The sequence below is a fragment of the Dermacentor silvarum genome, chromosome 7 (assembly GCF_013339745.2).
Source record: "Dermacentor silvarum isolate Dsil-2018 chromosome 7, BIME_Dsil_1.4, whole genome shotgun sequence".
NCBI lineage: Eukaryota > Metazoa > Arthropoda > Arachnida > Ixodida > Ixodidae > Dermacentor > Dermacentor silvarum.
Window position 1 is genome coordinate 157,204,821 of NC_051160.1, and position 12,468 is coordinate 157,217,288.

At 46.4% G+C, this 12,468-nt stretch overlaps 1 protein-coding gene and 1 long non-coding RNA gene across 5 annotated transcripts in view; both read left to right on the forward strand.

Annotated features, from left to right (window-relative positions):
• The window catches only part of LOC119458616 (kinesin light chain), a 441,510-nt gene that overhangs the window by 89,691 nt on the left and 339,351 nt on the right, over window positions 1-12,468 (forward strand). The window lies entirely within an intron of this gene.
• The window catches only part of LOC125947031 (uncharacterized), a 38,704-nt gene continuing 36,535 nt past the window's right edge, over window positions 10,300-12,468 (forward strand). The window contains exon 1 of the long non-coding RNA XR_007468083.1: window positions 10,300-10,465. This is a non-coding gene — a long non-coding RNA (uncharacterized LOC125947031). The remainder of the gene's footprint in view (window positions 10,466-12,468) is intronic.

Genomic DNA, 12,468 nt, shown 5'->3' on the forward strand with positions numbered 1-12,468 from the left:
AATTCGGACATCTTTTTTTCGGTTCCGGGAAATTCTAATTATCTAGGTTTTACTGTAATATGTGATATATACTATTCGAACTATTCGATTCAAAATTATTCGACCAAATCACTATCGCTTCGAATTCGCTTCGAACCTCAAGTTCACTATTCGCCCATCCCTAGTTTTGTCTCATGACATTTCTTTGTGGGCTGTCTTTCTCAAAATTCCGAGGAATAACTTTGTCAAAAATGTGAGACAAGGTATGAGCAACTTTAGTGATAGAACGGTGTGTCAGTATAACCTGCATATACTGCAGGTTATATAGCAAGGTTTAGGTATATTTAGGCATATACCTAAATATAATTTTTTTCTAACAGACAATGCCACCGGCGCCAATGCAGACGCCAACATTGGATTTTCTATGACACGGGGTCCTTAACGCTATTGCATTAAGAAGTATAGAGAAAGTAACAAACTTTTACACGTTGCTGCTTTGCACATGCGGCATAGTTTTGCACACGCGGCAAGTTTGCTGGCCTCCTTGATCACACAGCGGAACCATGTGAGAGCGGTGGATCAGCCTAGATCAGTTGCATATTCGGCACACCATACCTGTTCTCATGACGTGCCATGTTGTGTCTCACGTGCAGCTCAGCCACAATGCATGTGTCGCATCGTGCAAGCTGTTCTGTTGTGCCATGTTGCTGTTTTGCCATTTTTAACAAGTCAAGTGGAAAGCGAAAGCAAAAAGGCCGTCACATTGGAACAGAAGGCAACCATTATAAATGCTATTGCTCGGATGCTAAGAAGTTGCATGTTGCACATACCGAAGGTCTTTTCATAGATTTATTAAAATTTCATTGTACACGCGGCCGTGGAGCAGTTCTGCGGGCCACAAAGCTGTCTTGTTGTTCCCACGTTTACAGTCGCAGTCGCAGTAAAGGGCAATAATGGACATAATGGAGTAATTTCTAGGGGTGTGTGAATACCAAACAAAGATTTGGAATCTAATATCGAATCGAACCAAGAAAACAAATACCAAATAGCAAATCAAATATTGTATATTAAAAATTTAGCGCGAAGCTTTATGCTTCCAAATTTTGTGCAAAAGAACACTGCGCTGTACATGCTAAGGGGCTACTCGCATTGCGTAGCAAGAATGTTGCTAGCTATCGGTAACTTAGGTACCTAGGAATCGAGGTGTATAGTATGGTCTACTCTTATTAATTAAAGGAAACATAAATTAGTAAGCCAGCACTGATAACAGCCTAGCGTGTGTACGAAGGTCTGGCAAATATTTTTGATCAATAGAATGTCTGTTTAATAGAATCGAGTGCTTTTTCCCTCTGAAGCTGAAGAATAGATTGCTTTCAGTTTTGTTCCAGGAAACAGAAGGGTCTTTTCGTCTTTGTGGCATTATGGCAAGTCGTTTCTGTGGGTTATCGTCGGCTCCGTAAGGCCAACCTGGGCAACAGACAAAAGCGGGGACTGCTCATCATGCGAACTCGGCACTGCTGTGCACTGTCATTGGCACCGCACAGGCTGAATGCAGTCGGTGCTGGCAATAAAGAGCAGGTGCCTTTTCACTTTTCAATTGCGGCGTCGTTTGCTGCCTGTCGCGCGCGCTCAAATTGGCAGGCCCACCGCAAGTTTGCGCAAAGCGACACACGCTCTTCCTTCCTTGCATCCATCTGCTGTCCCGTGTAAATGGGTCTGCAGTCAGGGGTCAGTGCACTATCCACATGACATTTTCGAGCCTGCCATGTAAATCTGAAGCTAGTCTTGTAACGTGTCACTCAAAGCTACGAAATGAGACCGATGTGCGCCACGAATGGCATTTGGAACGAGGGACCCCCATATGGGGGGGGGATCTTCGCAAAGATGGCGGCCTGTGAACAACGGTCACCCCGTACTCTGGTTTTTGTTGGTGAGCCTGGTATGTTGGCTATCTGAGTCGTACTAACCGCTGCTAAAAGACATGCATTGATTCGGTATGAAAACTCAACTTTAGTCACCGACACCCTACAATGTAGCTCCGATTAGTCCTGACGTGCTGTAAAATGTGGCTGTGATAAAAATTTGCCAAAATTTCTGCAACGGTCTGCAAGCCATAGCAGATAGCTTGTTACTACAGTAAAAGCTCGATGATACGATCACGGCTAATACGAATTTCCGGATGATACGAATTTTTCTGTGGTCCGGTCGAGCCCATTACTTTGCAACGTGCTAGAGAACGGTTGTTACGAATCGATTTTCGGCCTGCGTTGGTTGATACGAATAAACGCCGCCCCACTGACGACCGCGAAAGAGAACAGCGCGCAGTCACGCGCTTTCTCCCGTTATCTTTTGGTGCGGAGGCGCGGACGCGGCGCCGGACAGCGCGGACTCCGCGACTGGCCGCGAAGAGTTTGAAGCGGTGGCACTTTTGTACTTTTCCTCCTTTTCGGTGGCCGCCATCGGACGGAGTGGCTGCTGTGCTTCGGGCCGCGTTCTTTGTGTTTGCGCCATTTTACCTAGTAGCAGAGCTATGTCCCGAGATAGGATTGTTTACCGAGATAGGACATTAGAGACTTTTTCTTCAAGAAAATAAATGCTTTTTACGTACATGTGCCTGAATGAGTTCACCTCTGACTCTTTAATTTAGCTACAGTCGAATCTCGTTAATTCGAACACGCTTATTTCGAACATACCGCGCACCGACAATGCTCTCAGCAGCGCGCCAAATCACGCGGCGGCGCCTCCGACCGGCATTGCTCGCCACCGCCATAGAGCAAAAGCTCAGAGAGACCCCTCAATGCCGCGCGCGAAGGAACGGGGGAAAAAAATAAAAAAGAACCCGCGGCGGAAATTTCACCCTCTCTCAAATTGCAAGGTCGCCGTTTCTGCATCGCGCCGGAACAAGCGTGTACGTGCCGACTAGGTGTTCTAGACAACCGTATTCTAGCACACACTAGTGCCGACGTCTCAGCCGCGGATAAAATGGCAGTGAACCCTTCTCCTCTATTTCTAGTCACATGTTGACCTCAGCGTGTGCTGCGGCAGCAGCGCAGAGGGAAGCAGCGGCGGAGGCGCAGTCGGGCCAACGAAACTGCTCACGCCCGCAACGCTCGCTTCCCGATAACGGCAGAAAATGAAACTTCAGGGAGCGGCTAAAATAAGCTGGCGCCAGCGCGGCGGCGGGCGCGCACGGGTCGAAGTTGAGAGAGCTACGAGGGAGTTGAGAGGGAGGGCAAGGGGAGCCACCGAAGCGGCGGAGTTGACTGCGGCCAAATCGGCTTCCATGCCGCCCTCCTCCTCACCTTCGACGGTCCCTTGCGCGCACCGTGTGCCGGCCGCGCCGCTCCCTGAAGCTTCGTTTTCTGCCGTTATCGGGAAGCGACCGTAGCCGGCGTGGGCAGTTTCGTGGCCCGCGCTTGCTTTGCGCTTGCGTGCCGCGATATTTCACACGCACCATTTGTGCATTGTGCTATGGTGCACGAATACTTCAAAAATCGTCCTTTTATTCGAACAAATTTTCGGGCCCCTTCGAGTTCGAATATCGAGATTTGACTGTAGTTTTAATTGTGTTTTGATAATAGAATTTTGGCTAATACGAATATTTTCGTGACCCCGTGAGATTCGTATCATCGAGCTTTCACTGTATTGTGTTTCTGCGTGTGGCTCATCAGGGATCGGTCACGAGATCACACGTAAGGCTGAGGGTAAGATTGACTACCATTGAAACGGCATTCGGGTCTGTGGCGACCAGCCAGCAACTACCACAAGCACGCTTACCAAATTCATCTGTGCTTTAAGCAACGGCAGAAAGCTCCGAACTGTGCAAATTTGCATGTGCGAACACTGAACATGCGTGTATCCGATACGATCTGCATGCAATTCAGTGGCTAATCGGTCTTATGTTTGTACATATGCTTCGTGCTTTCCGTATGCGTGCTTTTGTTGTTCCCTCTGTCCACATCATGTTAATCGTTCGATTGGTGCCGTCGGTTTGATGACCAATTGAACCTTGTACTGTAATAGATGGCGCTGTGGGAATGCTGCACACATCAGTGCCCTCACCATGACCGAATCTCTCAGAATATTGGAAGGTGGATAGTAAATATCGATTCACGAATTGGAATTTTTAGGTTAACGGTGCATTCGAAATCGAATATTCGGTGTTAGTACACCACTAGTAATTCGGCTCCATCGAATTCATTATGACGGGTTTGGAGTGTATTTGCAAATCTATTTGTGAAGACTTTCACTGTACCTATGGGGCTCGGCAGCCGCAGCTTCTGCGGTAACCTAATTTGATTCAGAATCAAACAGTCCTAAATGGTGGATGTGATCCACCAGATGTGATCCACTAGATCATTCCTTCAATCCCGTCAAGGTGATCAATTTAAAGCAAGTTGACATGATTGACTTTGATTACAAGGGGCTTTATTTTGAACTGGTTTGAATGAATCATTTTGTGTCATATTCGTTGCGAAGCCAGAGAGCACTATTCACACATGCCTAGTCATGTTACCACACTAAAATCCTTTTTGTTTTTGTGTCTTTGATGATTTGACATTTTGTTTGTTGAGGAAGTACCCTTTCAGATTGAAATTAATATGGGTCCGCTTTTCTGGAAAGAACATAGCAGTAATAGTAGCATCTAGTCAAACTTTTTCGTGTGTCGCAGTTCTCTCTTTTGCCCTGGCAAAGTGTGAACGTGTCTTGTCTCTTGTATGCAGCCCGACGGTGGCTACCACACTGAAGAACCTGGGCGCCCTCTATCGACGACAGGGAAAGTACGAGGCAGCTGAGACACTGGAGGACTGTGCCCTTAGGCGCGCAAGGAGTGGGCTATGTTTGTTCGTTAAAAGTACAGCTGCAGACACGTTTTGCAGGTGTTTTAGAATGTTTTGCTTGCTTTGGGCTGCCCTACTCTGAGTTTTTCAATCAGGTGATGTGTATTGCATATAAATGGTGCCTGTTGGAGTAACAAATGGAGTGCAAGCAAGGAAAATCTTGAGATTCGCGTTACAATTGTGTAATTACGGTAGTTTGCTGCTGCGGGTAGGTAACTGGAGGCCACTGGGACAGGAGTTCCTGCAGTAGACCTCTATAGGATGATGATAATAGTGGGCACTGTTGTTTGTAACTGAACTGATGCACCAATTCCTTGCTGCTTCAGTCATTTGGTGTGTGTTTCTTGGACACCAATATTAGGGTAGGCAGTGGGGCCAGTGTGTCTGAGCGTAACGAAAATGAAAAAAAAAGCAGTATTTTTTAGCTGAACAAAAACGTAATCGAAACGTCATTTATTATTTTGTCCAGAGTGAAACCGAAATATTTTGATCGGTTTTCGGTTCAGGGGGAAAGAAGGCAATCCGCGACAACCGACGTCAGGCAACGTCAGAATTAGTGCGTATCTCAGGAGTCCGCATAAGCGTGTATGTCAGGCACCAATAGTGCGAGTGATAGCCGGTCAAGCGCTCCACTTATCTAAGCCTGCCACTGCATAGCAAACCTAGGGCTTCGGTGCTGAAGAGCTCATCGTTTCGTTTTCCGGGTGCAATGCTTTGTTACCGAAGCCTTATCGTTCGTTTAGTTTGTTTAAGTTTGTTTTATCAGAACAGTGGTCTCCTTTCGGTGAGTACGCTCGACGACGTGTGCTTCCGACATCATGCTCAGTGCCTTGATTATTTGAGGACATGTACAGTAAAATATCGGTGATACTCATGCCTGATATGAACTTCGGGATGGTACAAATTTGTGAAAAGTCCCAGCCCACGTCCATTAGCTTACAATGTGCTAAATTTCTAATGTTGCAAACCGCTTTTTGCGCGGTAGCGGATGATACGAACAGTTGAGCGGGCGCCAGCCAGGTAGCACCAGGCACTGGCTGGTGTCTGGCTGGCAGAGTGGCTGTGCCAATGCGGTGTTTGCATTCCTGTTGCCAGGGCAACCTACGGCGCTCCACATGACCCCCCCCCCCCCCCCCCAAATAAAAAAAAATTTTCATTTTGCATGATCAGGCAACTTGTTAGCTGGTTTCAAACACTTGTTACTTTTTCAAAGCCAGCAATCACACTGGCTAGTCTTGCCGGATCAGCAAGATGGCTGGCATTCACTTCATGGGTAGCCTTATATCTGTATTCCACACCTTTCGTCACTTCCGGCGGCCGAGGACAATTCGAACTATTGTACCTTTGCACCCGTCAGATCACACGATACAAAGTAGTTTTGCCGCCGCCAGGAAAAGTAAACAGATTCTCTTCTACAAATCATGTCCTAATCACCATCAGGTGGCAGCTATGGATGCAGTAGTGCAGAAACTCGAGATAACCAGGCAGATCTTCAAATGCCGGCCTCGGAACGCGTGAATTGTGCAAGCGCGTATGCTTATAACTAATAGACGAAGATAATGAGATATTTTCATGTCGTCATGACTTTGTTATAGTGAAGTTTGACTGTACGAGGTGTAATGATGTTACCCGTTTATACTACAGTCGAACCTTGTTCCTCCATTATAGGAAAAAACGCGAGAAGTAACGTACTAACTGGTAACGATAATCCAAAGTCAATAAATAGTTTGGTAGAGTCAGCTGTAGTTGGACATCTACGTAATGCGAAGCATTGCGCGAATCGTGCATGGCACAATCGTTGCGCCATGGAGACCACGCGTGTCAAGCTGGATGGGCCCCAGCGGCCCAACGTGTGTTCTCGTTCTTGTGGCTTTGGCAAGCTTTACGTTTGCGCTCCTCGAATTGGCCTTCTGCAGCTTCTTCAGGGGGGCATTTTGGCAGGAAGGTTTAAAAGAGGCATCGTTGTGATACGAGACACTGACAAACTTTTGGTCGTTGGGCCTGGATTATCCGAGACGCACTTTGTTGTTTTCCTATTGTGGGCCAACAAAGACCAAAATGAAATCAAACTGATTGCCGGAATACGCTGCTGCCAGAGCGAAACACAATTCGCACTTCGCCCCATCTGCAACAGGGAATGGCGACGTGCTTGGGTTATCGCCTATTAAAGCATGCAGTGCGCTTCCAACGGCATTCTTATCGCAGTAGGTTTAGCGGTGACAGCTGTGAATGCAGCATGCGACAACTGGTGAGGAGATTTGATATCGGAAGAGAAAACTGTGTATGCCAGGTGACACCGGTGGGCACCTATTATCTTAATCGGATCGCTAGAGGCCGATCTTTAGGCAGTAAAAAGCGTTTTAGGCGCCAAAAATAGCAGGAAAAACAAACGTTTGAGTGCCTCCCAACGTCGTAAATATAGCACAATAAATTTTTACATAAATGAGTATAATTTCAAACGAAACGTGCGCGACCGGTATCTGTGACACGAAAACAAGAAATAATATTGTTTATGATGGCACAAATGCACCAACAGTTGAACATAGCCGTGCAATTCCCCATAAAACTGCTGGACTAATGGCGATCAATTGGCTTAATTCAACAAGCACACTGCTCATATTCATGTTCAATGGCCACTGTACTCGAGCGTCTCATTTAGTAAAACAGGCATGAAAAAGAATGCTTAAAAGCTGGGACTACTGGTTAAAAAAAAGCGCTACTTTATGTCTGCCTTACGAAATTATAAATGCAAGATAGACTACAATTTATTAAGACATTAACATGTTCTTACAGTAGGACTCTTAGGTACAACTCTGGCAATTTTCTATACACATTTTTTTTTATATACCCATTTCGGTGAGAACGCTCGATGACGTGTTGCTTCCGACATCATGCTCAGTGCCTTGATTTATTGAGGACATGTACAGTAAAATATTGGTGATACTCACGCCTGATATGAACTTCGGGATGGTACAAATTTGTGAAAAAGTCCCAGCCCGTCCATTAGCTTACAATGTGCTAAATTTCTAATGTTGCAAACCGCTTTTTGCGCGGTAGCGGATGATACGAACAGTTGAGCGGGCGCCAGCCAGGTAGCGAATCGTGCGTGGCACAAATCGTTGCGCCATGAGATGACCACGCGTGTCAAGCTGGATGGGCCCCAGCGGCCCAAAACGTGTGTTGTCGTTCTTGTGGCTTTGGCAAGCTTTACGTTTGCGCTCCGATTTGTACACACAACACGCCCCAACACTGCCAAATACACTTGCGCTCATTGAAGTGCACATGTTCGAAGAAATCTATTTGGAGAGCACGCGGAACGTAGCCTAAGAATCACTGTGAAGATTGTGGAAACAATAGCAAACTACCACCATCTCCAGATTTTTGGATTCAAAATTGTGCCTCTTGTCACTTGGCATCTTGTACGCTGAAAAGGAACGCTCAATGGCGGTGAATACCTTACAAAGTAAATTACAAACAAAACAATGCGCATCACATTTTTCTTTCTTCGTTTGCTCTTCACTCTCCTTTACCTTGACGGCCCTCCGCGGTTTCGCATTCGCCAACCGCTCGCGCCATGTCAGCGCGGCGGCGTATACTGGCCGGCGCGTCCCATTTCACAGCTGCTAGCGGTTGTTTTCCTCGAGTTGGTTGAACTAGAGGACTAGGTTGAACCCCATAGAGTTCTGAACAATGTTGCCCGGCAACATGAACAACGATCTCTAACTGCACTCGAAAGTGAAGCTTGAGGCTAAATTGTGTTCATACAGGCGCCGATATGTAAAATAGGCATTTATAGGCATTTAGGCACAAACGCCAAAATAGGCATTTATAGGCACTATAAAAACACTATAAAGGCCCTCCTTGACCTCTAATTCATGCTCATATATCAAAGTGGGGTGATATGAATGCAAGGAACAAAAAAGGCATTTGCCTAAAATCCGGTCTCTTGCGATTGCGTATGCCTAGCGCATGGCCGGAAGACATATCACACGACTGCAGTTTGGCGATGTACTGAACGTTGGTGCCGAAAGATTGTGCTTTCCGAGAACGTATGAACCGGTAAAAAAGAAGCATGACTGTATTGAGCCATTTTTTTGTTCTCTATCGCAAATGTTGGCGCCGAGAAATCATGCCAGTTGTCCTACACTTGATGCTCCAACTTTGCTAAGGAAAGGGGCAGCACTGCTGTTGTTGAAGGGATCACTGCACTTACCATATTTACCCGAATGTAACATGAACGCGATTGTAAGGCGAGGGTCTACTTTCCAGTCACGCGAAATAAAAAAAAAATCAAATTGCGAATGCAATGCGAGATGAACGGAAGAAGAAATGGTACCTTAATTCAAGAAATCACGGTTCTGAAACAAGTTCTCTTCACTTATCGTCGTCGTCTGAGGTGGAGACAGCTTTCCTTGGGTGGTATTCTTGGGCATTCCTTTTTTTGGAGATAGTTTCACTTTCACAAAATTTTGAGTGACTTCGCACCGAAAGCGTCCCCGATGTGTTTTTGGCACTGTGCCAAGCTCGTTATCAGTGCCAAGAGCACTATCGGCCGTATACTTCGAGGGGTTCGATATTGGGACGAGCTGAGTCTCGCAAAAGCGGAACTATCTCCATAAGTGATCACACGAGATTACATCATGAGCTTGTTTGAGATTAAGTGCTTCTTAAGAGGCCACACAACCATTTCATTCGGGTATGGTACCAGTCCACTACGAGGCCCCCGGAGCCTTTCCAACCGGCCTTGCATTTAACAAGGGCCTCCCGCTGGTCCCGCCATCTGTGAATCGTTGACGCCCAGCGATGGCAGAGCTTCCCTCCTCCTCAGCCATCAGAATTGCTTGTCCCTCGAAGCGGGCGTCATATTGAATGCGCCACATCGCCATAATATCACCATGAAGCGGAGCCGAAGCACGAAAGACGACATGGTACTGCAGCACCATAACCGTAACACCAGTCACAAGTACAGCGAAAATGGTGTCCATTCCAACCAAAAAACAAGTTTTGACTTTGGGTGACTTTTCTATGGATTGGATCAAGCCATAAAGGTACAGGTTGCTAACGTTACGCTAAAAACCACGTAATTTAGGATATTTGTTCAAAAATTGATAATTTTGCCGTTATTTGAATGTAACGCGAGGGTCGAGTTCGCGCAACGAAAATCATGCAAAAACTCGTGTTACAATTGAGTAAATACGGTAACTCTACTGCTATTCCCAAGTGAAGTACTTGTGATTAGGCACTCTTGGCGTCTACTGGAATGCTCTTGAGTGACGGTGTGTTTCTTAAGCAACCCCTTGTACAATTCACAAAGGGGCACTATTGAGCTGCTGCTTTGTTGTTCAGTTGAGCAGTGGTGCTGTGGTCCACTCGGTGAAGTCAAGCAAGTGTGTCGAGTCAAGGCTTGTTTTCCAACATGGAGGTCACACTCAGCCCAGTTAGCAAATAGCCTTCAGTATGACCAGAGATACTTATCGTGTCTTCTTTCTCAGGCCCTGGACCAGCGGCATGGTCGGTCAATGCCCTACCTGGACTTCTCGACGCACAAGGACAAGAGGCAGAGTGGCAGCGGCAAGTCGGGGTCGCGGAGGGGTTCGCGCGAGTCTCTCGATAGCGTCAACTATGATGGCCAGCCGCAGGACGAGGTAGAATGGCCGCACGCCGCCGCTCTTCTTCGCGTGGCATCACTGACCAGTAGCCGTGTTGGCTCTTCAGTGGGCCTCTTTATTCTTGTCGCTGCGGTTGTGAATACCGCTTCTTGCCACCCGGTACGCTTCATTGTGATCCGACAGGTTAATCTTAATGGATTTAGAAGGCAGTAGCATGGGATGGAACTGGATAACATTGTCTATGGTTTTTAATGTATATATAATAATATGGGTATTCTTGGTTGCTGACTTCAATAGCAAAAAGCGGTACATACAGGGCAAAGGGTTAGTAATCTGCTTGCTATTACTATATTTCCCCTTTCTCAGGATCAAGTCATTTTTAATGCCAAATTCAGCAAGGCATTCCATCGGGAGTAGAGCACTTGTATTGTCACAGGGCAAATGCGGCTGTCCTGAAGAGCGTTATTCCTTGTCAATCTTAATGCCTGCACTTGCAAAAGTCCCCAAGTGTTAGTAAATTGTTGAAGTGTCATTCCTTAGGATGACATCCTCGTCTATTTTACGGTCAAGTGCATTAGCGACTATTACATTATCACTGTGCTTTAGTGAACACAGAGAGAATTTTCCAAGGCCTCCCAGCACAGGTCCAAATGACCGGACCCTGTGTTGGCATTAAAAGGGGGCAGCGCTTTGTTCCTTGCCCAAGACTAGGCACTGACTGCCGAGCCCCTGTGTTTCTCCCTCTAGCGGCGGCGAGCGGCAGTTTGCATGTGGGGCACCTCGACGCGCCGTGTGTGGCCTCGCCGGTTCCAAGCTCTGGCCCCGGTGGCAGAGCCCTTCGGGACTCTTCTCCTACTGAGCACTTCCTCTTCTGTCTAGCGCAGAAAACACTTTTTGTCACCTCGTCCACGCAGTAGGCCGCGTTGAGTTCACTGAACACCAGAACTCCAGGAACACTCGCCATGGGGCTTTGCAGGGCTCTTAGCTGGGGATCCAATCCTAGAAGCTAAACTTGCACTGGCTGCTTTATTCGCACCTCGACTGCTCTAACAATTGAGATCAAGGAGGGCTTCTAAGAGCGCGGAAGGTGGTCTTGCGAAATACCCTTTGTAATGTTAAGGAACATGCGACATGGTTAGAGGAACAGATGACAAATGCTGCTGTCTCTTGCTCACTGCTCACTGTCGTTTGTTCCTCACTGTTTACGTCATCGACTCCTGTTTTGTGCTATAACATTCAAGATAGAATGCGTGCCTTGAAGTACTCAATGTCAGAGGAGTGTTCTTATATGGCAATTCGGCCAAAAGCTACAGCAGACAGCACCATATAGGTTGAAATGGTCATATGTTGGTTGCCGTTAGCAACACGGCTGCAGTTTTTTGGGTTTGGCGAGTCTCGTGATTACTAGCAGACTGCATTGTATACACCCATTCATGTATTGGCATGAATGTAAGTGTCAGCAAGCTCATGTTGAGCCCATGCTTACGTGCTGCAATCCTTGAGCTTTAACTGTGGCTGCGCAGAAGGGCATAGCTGAGATTACTCGCCTGAATTGCACAACAGAATGGATGCAAGAGCATGGCTGACATTGCACCGCTGATGTGAGGATATCATCGAATGGCAATGAACAGTATCTTTCATTGCCGACTCAAATTCAACGAAATTTTTTTTTCCTCATTCAAATTTGGTTTTTCCAATTGCCCGATAATTTGGAAAATTTTGCAACCCCTTTCGTATAAATATCCATCGGCTACTGTACTTGTTTGCGTAGAAGAGTGAGTTTCGATATAACAAAGCAAATTGTCGATGCTACCAACTTGGTTACAACTGTAGTTATTATAGCATGTACAACTGTAGAATGAAGTCATATTTGACTTTAAAATGCCTTCATTACATCTGATATTCATTATATGTGTATATTTGTTACATGCTGATATCAGCAAGAAACACATTTTATTTATTTAGTTGTATATCAAATAATTTGTTGTATTGAGGTGCAATTGTACTCAAACTTTTGAAGTAAAGTTCTGTACAGGGGT